Genomic DNA, 9,708 nt, shown 5'->3' with positions numbered 1-9,708 from the left:
GTTGATTTTATTTTTGAGACGGTGTTTCTCACAAAGTCGTATACCATTTGATCATTTTTTATGACATCATCGCTGTACAAAGACAGCGTTTGTTGGTAAGATAATCCACAGGCCCGTTGACAGAGATAATAGATGCAGTGTTGCCCGCAAACGGTTGACAAGGGGTGTTGTAGCTGACGGGTGTGGTAGTTGATGTTTTGAGAACGGTTCACCAAAAACTGTAAGATGCTTGAGGGGTAGTGAACAAAGTCTGGCGGAAATCCATAAGAGTAAAAAAAGGTGGCTACACCTCCCTTTTCTAGGGTTAAAGCTAACCAATGTTCCCCAGGCATGAGCAGGGTGTGTGAATCAATATTCACACCACCTCCTTTCAAGGGTTCTAAAGCTAGCAAGCAATGTGGCCAGGCATGTGACAGGTGGTGGTGTCTGACTATAAAGTAGGCGGGTGTTCTAAAGGATGGATTCAGCGAGGGTAATAGGTCACAGGCCCACACCACAAAATGCATCTCCCAGCAAACGATTCAAAATACTCTCAATCTGAAGATTATCCATTTTTCTTCAAATTAGTAATAATCCACAAGCACCTGTCTTTTTGAATCAATCTCCAGAATTGAATCAAAACAAGCATAGACGATAAGTGTAGTGGTCTGTGGTAAGGCTACTCTGAATCTCATTTCCAATCTTAAATTACCGCTGGATATGGGTGACAATACATCGTTGTCATCAGCGGGTGATAGATTAAACACAAACAGAGAATAACCGTCGTTAAAATCCTTTCGGTCTATACTCAACGGTAAATCCTTCAGATGCCTCCCCGTAGCCAGGAACATGTTGTAAAACTCTCTAACAGACTGTCCGTTGTTAAACTGTGGTTGAAAGGCCTTAGCGGGTATCTGTTTACCGTCCTGACAGAGAGCTAGATACTCTACATCATTGTGCATAAAATTGAAGGGTGACAGGTCTCGTCTACCTGTGAAAGCTTCGTGGTTCACCATACCCAAAACTATATATTTAGGCATAGCCCCAAGAAAAAGATTCTCCTGGCTGCATATTCTTGAGTTTGCAGGTATTGAGTATGTTTTTACATTGACTCGTGAGACAGGGTAGAGAGCATTACCTTTCATTAAGGCTGCTGCGTGACCCAAACGTACGGCTGGGGATACTGACACTTTTTTAGCAAATAGAGACGCCCCCAGTATTTTCAGACGAAACGTGGAGTCATTAGTACCCATTAGACAGAAAGCGTCACTGGCACGGGTTAATTTAATTCTCAGATCAACAGAATTCAGCAAAAGTCTCTCGCAGAAAAATATATCCCCGTGGAGAGGACCAGTCAGGTGCAGTTCCCGTGAATTAGCGGTGAAAGTGGCTCTCTTGTTTAATCCACGATTGGGACCATTGTCAATCACTCTGTAGTCTATGGACCCAGCTGTGTCTTTGTAAAAAAGACCGGCTGAGAACTGACTCGCTAGCGTATCTCCTGAAAAGTTGAGTAGCGTCTCAATCATGACACGATAAGGGTGAGTGGCGCTTGATTGCGAGATCAATCTATCCCCTAAAATAACGTTGCATTGATCAAAGATTGTATTCAGAGGGTAATTGATAAGCCCCACCGGCGCATCGTTGGCCAAGTCTGTCCCATCCGCGTTGGTGATTTTCACACGGAGATGTAGTAATATATCGTTCAGATCCAGATACTTTTCACCGTCTCCTGGGATAAAAAATTCTATAGGACCCCCTTCCGTGATAGCTGACAAGGGGGAAATTTCGGTATATGTTTTATCTTCGATGGACTGCTGGGTCATAGGTGCTGTGAATAAGTCCAATTCCGCTAGGGTGCACTCTGGGGATTTATGGTGTAACAGAGCCATGATTTTTTTTTTAAACTCACAAATCTGAATTAAAATATGTCAGAGCTCAGGGTGGACTTCCTCTTTGTCTGCCTCCTTCTCGCGACTGCTTTCTTCTTTTTACTAGCAGCGTGTTTTTTAGAGGTTGAGAGGCGTTCCCCAGGGGGGCGTCTCCTTTGTCTACGTGCCAAGACCATAATACCCCCAGACCCCTCTTGTTTATGGTCGCCACTGACAAATTTTCCAACACGACTGAACACATCCGAAGGAATGTTGCTAGCGGCTGTTTTAAGATGAGGTTTTGCTATTGCAAAACCTTTCACCAGAGGGGATACAAAACGAAACAATCTTGAAAATATAGAACCTATACCACGACCGTACATGACGGGGGCTCCATAAAATCCTGGCAAATTTCCTCCCACCTGACTTTCATAATAATGTACAAATCTGTGAGGATCCTCTCGCAAGTCTACACGCAGCATATGATATCTGTCACACCCTTCAGCGGTGAGTCACTGTCACAGGATTAGATGATACTGAATGATGTGGAAAATCAGATGATTCATATATACCCCCGTTATCAAACTTTTGGTCTAAAATGGAGTTTCACGATAGTCTTCCCGAAGGTGAAATCTACCGGTTTGTTTTGATCCGATTTAATCTCAATCTTGATGTTTTCAATGTGTTGCTTGGTTACCGGTAGATAATGACAGGGATTGAATTGCTGTGTGATTATGTCACCGTATGATCCTTTAATTTCCACGGTTCTCAAGAGCGGGGCATAAGCGTCGCCGACTATTTGCGGTTGTACTACGTCGCTGTAACAGTACAGATAATAAAACCCCGCCTTCATATCAGAGGGGTAGGGAGCCAGCTTTCCCTTAAACTCGATCCATGTTTCTGGCTCAAATCCAAGCATGTAGGCTAATGGAGGATAAAATCGTAGATGGTACCGACCTTCCGCGTAATATTCATATCTCTTTTGAATGTAACTAAACAGCAACGTAATATCTGAACCAATTTTCCTAAGAAGGCCATTCAACTCTGTCTTGAGCTGATCCTGGTGGTTATAATAACCTCCTCTGAACCTCTGATATTGGATCTCGCTTTCAGGTTCACCCTCCAGGGGTTTCTTTCGCCATTCAAAGAAGGCATTCTCATTGGGTATATGATACCAGGTGTGGGGGTATGATATTTCAGTTAAGGCAACCTCCCATTGTCCTTCTAAATCGATCGGTTGTGCTAAATCTATGCGGTAACTGGAACTCTTGTTATCTTTGAAGACATCTAGGCAGGCGTTAGAGGGCAGGGTAACGTAAAACCCATCGTCCTTTGCACCGTACATGATGAAATGATACCCTAGGCATAAGCACAGCGATTCTTATACATTTATTATTTCATCCGCCTTGATCCAGCTGTTGAATTTCTCTGGCCAGTTTTTCCAACGTACAAAGACTTGTTTTTCGCCTCTCACTGTACGTTGTTTCAGAATCTCCTCGACGTGGTAGACTCTGTCTTTATCCTTTTTTACTTTCTGCAACTCTGCCTCATAAAATGAACCTTGGATGGCTTCACCGTCATAATCTTTCAGTTTGTACACAGGTGGTTCGCGAGGTATGCACTCTGAAACTGTAAACACTTCGTCCGTAAAACTCTGTTCATACTTTTTATCAAACACACCTCTCAATTTTGATATCCTGACGAGGTCCCCCTCCTTAAAATTTTTCATTATTTCGGTCCTCTGTGTTGCAATAGATTTACCATACAGGTTTTGAAACACTTGATCAACGTTCTCTGCAGTTACATCCGTAGGTGCCATTTTTATGCTGCTGTGATAACTCTGATTATAACCTTTCACCAAATCTTGTAAGACATTGAGATATCGCATGGTGTTGTTATCTGTGAAATATCTCCACATTCGGCTTTTTAAAGTGCGATTAAATCGTTCGACCACAGAGGCTTTGAGATCACTGGCTGTGGAAAAATGTGTGATGCCGTGTTTTTTCATCAGAGCCTCAAAACGCTTGTTAAAAAATTCTTTTCCTGCGTCGGTTTGTAGTTTTGAGGGCGTCTGACTCTCCTCAAAAATTGACTCAAAGGCCTCAACCACATCGGATCCAGTTTTCCTCTTTAGAGCGCGTACGTAAGCCTTTTTGGAAAACAGATCTATGACCGTTAATAAATAATTATATCCGTCATTATAATCTGCTAATGCCTGCATGTCGCATAGGTCGGCTTGAAATTGGTTTAAAGGACGTGGTACAAAAACTCTGTTTCTGGTAAAATGTATTCTGACTGGCCTGTGTAGCGTGTATGCGTCCTCTCCTGATAAAAAATCTTTGACTTTTTCACGCTCAACCGTCTCCCCCGTTTCAGCATGCACCCCTCTACAGAGGCGTTCTACACCTCCAAAGCTACCTGGGTGTGCAGGGTTGTAAAAAATATTTTTCATGATACGTGTCTCTGACATGTTGAGAATAGAATGAGAGAAAAAGACTATGCATTGATTATTTGAATTTTTATTAGAATTCTAACACACAAAACAAAAACAATTTGATGTTAATACATACCAAGACACAAATACATCAGTGTTAAAAACTTTTAACAAAACTTAACAAATCAATTGTTACTACTAACATGTGATTATATATAGAGTTTGTGCTAACAGAATGATCTAGAGTACGCTGCATATCAACGTGCAGTTTTTTGAGTTCATCCGTAACGTTGACAGAGTGGTTGTTTTGCAATAGTTGACTGATAACATCTACATACAGGGTGTAAAAAACCAGTACATGCCAGGGTTTAACGTTGTCACTCGTTAGTTCTTTGAAAATTTTCTCAAAACTCTGACAATGTAGATTCAACCCCAAATGCCACCTGATGCACCCATACCTCCCAAGGTGTACCTGGTATAAAAGGTAGAACACATCCTGGCTTTTTCCATCAAGCTCTCCAGTCTCTCAACGTATGCATTTTGTATAACAGTGTTGTTTTTAGACCTCAAAACTCTGTTCTCAACAGCTATTCTCAAAATCTCAATCAACTGAGTGATGACAAGGCGATTAGTGATCAGAGTCCACATTTTCACACAGAAATTCCCCATTTTCCCTACTATTTAACACCCTGACCACATGTCACAGTTTGTCAAAGTGTTCGTTGGTGATACTATTGTAGTTGTCCACTTGATCCAGCATCTCCTCGAATGCGCTGTAGATAAAGCGTGTTGATTTCAGCTCATGTAAAAGGCCCTCCACCGTAGCTCTGATCTCCACATAGCTTCCCCTGATGTTTTGCAAGGATAGAAAGTGTTGAATGGCTGGAACAAGCTTTGGGGTGTAGAGCCGTTTCATCAACCAGTAGAAGTTTTCCTTGTAGAAGTCATTCTGAACCACATTCACGCATTGGTGTTGTCTCTGACTGGGATGGTCAATGCGACACCCCTCGCACTTCTCAACTTGGTACAGAGACAGTTTTGTTCAGCAGATGGAGCACGGCTATTTTTACACCTTTAAAGAAAGTGCCTGATAGCCAACCGTCAGGATCGTCATGGCCTCCTTCTACAACATCATTAGTTGACAAATCAGAGTGAGGCGAATCCAATCTAGATTCGGCTATGCTACGATTGGTAGACTCTCAAATTATATCTTCATCCGGGTACGCGTTGTAATTTTTCGGCAGATCTTTCAAATCAAAGCTAGGCCGAATCCGTGTAGGCCCGTCAATCTCCCAAGTGGAACTCTCACAAATTATATCTTCATCCGGATACGCGTTGTAATTTTTCGGCAGATCTGTCAAATCAGAGCGAGGCCGAATCCGTGTAGGTCCGTCAATCTCCCAAGTGGAACTCTCACAAATTACATCTTCATCCGGATACGCGTTGTAATTTTTCGGCAGAGTCAGGATGGTGGTTGCCGGACTGCTCTGGGTTGTGCTGTTGGTGAACATGTTTCTTCTCTCTGTAGCGTTTTTTATTTTGCTTGGTAGGTTGTCTGTTTTATAGGGTGTGGTATCCCCTATGTGGGCGGGGGGAAGGAGTGGTTTGGCTCTGACGTATGGATGGGGGCGGGATTAGAGGGGCCTTTTTCTTCATCAGGGTATTATCCCAAAGGTGGCAACTGTGAAACAGGGAAGTGATTGTTTCACCAATCTGATCCAGCTTTTCACTCCATACTTTAGCCAGTATAACCAACAAAGTCCTGAAAACACCGCATTCTGAATTGAACAGATCCAAGACAAAATACTATTTAGCTTCTTCACTACAGGCTCCATCTTTCTTTAACTCTTCTTTATTCTTGAGCCAGTAACTGACACGGAAGAACCAATGACCCTCGGATGAGGATCTTGACAGCCAAATAGCTGAAAATGATTTATGCCCAGATTGCAGAGATCTTTTGTCCTCTTCTAAGACCTCCCTGACGCTCCACGGATTGATGGACTTTAACACGCCCCAATCGTTGGAAGATAATGTGGCTACATCCACCAGATCCCTCAGTGTGTTACCTTCACTTCGCTGATAGAGACACAGCTCCCCGGTCTGATACCTAAACATATATCCCCAACTACCACGCTCTCCATTGGGTTCTAAAGACCATTCATCATGCAGATGCCTGTCGAGTGGCGGAGGGTTTTGGATCCTACGCAAAAAAAGCATACTTTTTCTGGGACCATCTACGCTGGGCTCTTGTAAAATGGTTATCCTTGTTTCACTAATGCAAGACGCTGCGTCATCCCCCGACATGGTGAGTTAAAGAATCTGATTTTGACTGCTACAACACGCCTTGTGTTTATGAGGGGAAAAATCGGAGGGGTTAAAAGGGACCCAATATGCAAATTAGGTAAAACGAGGGGGCCCTATGAGGTAATCCTCCCACACACACACACACACACACATACGGGTTTATGTGTACTAAAGGGACACTGCGGCCAAACAGGTTTTTTGCTACATTAGAGGGGCTCCCCTTTCCACTTGCTTCACAAAGATGTGGTTGGTATCAAAATCTGTTTTAAGCCATACAACACAAATTCCACTTCAAATATTGAATACACACAAAACAACTCAAATGTAACAACCTGACAACATGGCGAATTCTGAGGACAAAGTTAATGAGGTGCATAAGCCCCGCCCCTGACACAAATCGAAATTATAAGGACTAGCCCATTTGTGAGGACATCAGCTATACACACACACACAAAAATGTCATTGAGGTGCATTAAAGGGTCAATCATGATTAAAGGAACATGTCCACACACATACACAGTAAGTGAAGGCACTGTGCATTAAAAGGACACACCTAACATAAGAGGACAGTTTTAACAGACAAGATAAACCTCTCTCTTTTTATATTTATATTGATATACATACATAAATAGATATAGATAGTGTGTGCAACCAATTTTATTGTCTGATTTATGTCTTTTGCTTCAAACTTCAAAGTCATTGCTAATACAAGTGGTATTTAATAAGGTACACATGCAGCCATAACATGGCTGAGGCAGTAGGCCCACTTTAAAGTTCAGTGTTCTCCTGAAATACAATCCTATTAGTGGGATATGACTGGTAACCTACATCCAGTGTTACCTCGTAAAAGACAGATTATACAAACAGACAAATGACGTCAGTGAAAAAAGTGCCATTTTAATACAAACAGCAGTTTACAAAAAAACTGAGGCATCAGCAGAAACTTGCCCTTTTTTAAGAACAAAGAACTACAACATCATTGCATCATAACAGCAACATAACACTTTATTGGCTGGTTCTCTTTTTCAGAGTTATGCCCCGATTTCTAACAAAGACTCTAATGTTTTGAAGTGACCGCTTATCAAGATCAGGATGTTCAGCGTTCTTGCACTGCATTCTTGTGGCCAGTTTTCCCTTGGCAGTGTGCTTTTTAAAATGTCTCATTATAGCGGCAACCTCTTTTGGGGACCACTGCCTTTTCCGTTTCCTTCTTTGATTCTGTCTCTCCGGGCAATCTCCAGGAGACACTACAAAAGTGATAAAACATACTTGGTCAGTGGAAATCCACATGCCTAGAGTACACCTATGCACAGAAATGTTTTTACCTAGTAAATCAACAACTTCAAAGTGTTGTAAACTAGCCATGCACAAATCTGACTTTTTCTCCTGATTTTGATTTCCCATCTGACGGTATTGGTACTGGTAAATACCATGTAGTGATCAAATGCTAATGCTCTCTGTCGTGCCCCATTTAAAATGTGTAAAACTCACTGGTTGGCTCTCATAGATCATTCTTTTATATTTAAGGTCTTTCTGGGCTGCTCTTTATGTCAAACTTTGTGAGCTATGTAAAATGTATTTCATCCTGAAAATCTAAATTACTTCATAACACACACACACACACAAAAAAAGAACATGTGAAAATCGAGTTTTAGGAGGATATTCAGTCAGATCAGTTTCACATAAGCAGACCCCTAATCACATCCAAATGGATTCTATTTTTAAATAAAATCCTACCACAGCCTTTAAACTATCATGATTATCTTGTGAAGCACATGAAGGAATGAATGAATTACTATCATCAATAGCTTTCTATTCAGACAGAGCAGAGTGGGAACCAACTGACTCTAAAAAGGTGACCAACTAGTAGGGTTTTGGTGTGTTTGTTGCATTCACCAGGTTGGTCATGCTCCTCTGCTGTCCTGCCATGCTCTTTGTTCACCCTGTCTATGTATTCGTTGAACGCTGCAAAGAGAAAAAAATACTTATCAATGTCAACTAAAACACTGTTTTTAATATTTATCTTCATTTCAATTGTAATTTTATTTAAAGCTTAGTATAAATCTACAAAACAATGTAAACTTCATTTTCAAACGCTTTGGAGCATTCTACAGCAACTGGCTAGGAGATGGAGATCATAAAAGTGATGGCAATCTCAAATATATGTAAGTAATCTAACCAATATTAGTGTAAAGCAAAAAAGGAGAGTGCTTGAGTGGAACACAATGTAAAGCAAAACAGTGAGATCCACCAAACAGACCAGTTGATTTAGGGGACAAACGGCAAGCAGAGGCTCATTCATTCGGGACACTATTAAAATCACTTCAAAGTTTATCGTACCTGTAGATGTGCCTTCTAGGGAAGAGTCAATATCTGTGAATGAAAAATAAAAACTTAATTAGGAATATATTGAAACTTACAGTAGCAAAGTCTACATGCAATAAATAAAACATCAATGAACACGCTAGCAGTCTGAGGTAGAGGAAAATACAGTCTGAGGTAGAGGAACGTACAGTCTGTGGTAGAGGAACATACAGTCTGTGTTAGAGAAACATACAGTCTGTGGTAGAGAAACATACAGTCTGTGGTAGAGAAACATACAGTCTGTGTTAGAAGAAAATACAGTCTGAGGTAGAGGAACATACAGTCTGAGGTAGAGGAACATACAGTCTGAGGTAGAGGAACATACAGTCTGAGGTAGAGGAACATAGTCTGTGTTAGAGGAGCATACAGTCTGAGGTAGAGGAACATACAGTCTGAGGTAGAGGAACATACAGTCTGAGGTAGAGGAGCATACAGTCTGAGGTAGAGGAGCATACAGTCTGAGGTAGAGGAGCATACAGTCTGAGGTAGAGGAACATACAGTCTGAGGTAGAGGAACATACAGTCTGAGGTAGAGGAACATACAGTCTGTGTTAGAGAAACATACAGTCTGTGTTAGAGAAACATACAGTCTGTGTTAGAGAAACATACAGTCTGTGTTAGAGAAACATACAGTCTGTGTTAGAGGAACATACAGTCTGAGGTAGAGGAACATACAGTCTGAGGTAGAGGAACATACAGTCTGAGGTAGAGGAACATACAGTCTGAGGTAGAGGAACATACAGTCTGTGGCAGAGG

At 41.6% G+C, this 9,708-nt stretch overlaps 1 long non-coding RNA gene across 1 annotated transcript; it reads right to left on the bottom strand.

Annotated features, from left to right (window-relative positions):
* Positions 1 to 7,605: 7,605 nt before the first annotated feature.
* Positions 7,606 to 8,962, bottom strand: LOC116679980 (uncharacterized). Its single transcript, XR_004329612.1, has 3 exons — positions 8,929 to 8,962; positions 8,485 to 8,553; positions 7,606 to 7,835 (listed from the first exon to the last, which is right to left on the bottom strand). It is a non-coding gene; the product is annotated as an uncharacterized LOC116679980 (long non-coding RNA).
* Positions 8,963 to 9,708: the final 746 nt, after the last annotated feature.

This window comes from Etheostoma spectabile, unplaced genomic scaffold, assembly GCF_008692095.1.
Source record: "Etheostoma spectabile isolate EspeVRDwgs_2016 unplaced genomic scaffold, UIUC_Espe_1.0 scaffold00018296, whole genome shotgun sequence".
In the NCBI taxonomy this organism is placed as follows: Eukaryota; Metazoa; Chordata; class Actinopteri; order Perciformes; family Percidae; genus Etheostoma; species Etheostoma spectabile.
Note: the sequence above shows the minus strand (reverse complement) of the source record. Positions and strands in the feature narration are given on the sequence as shown.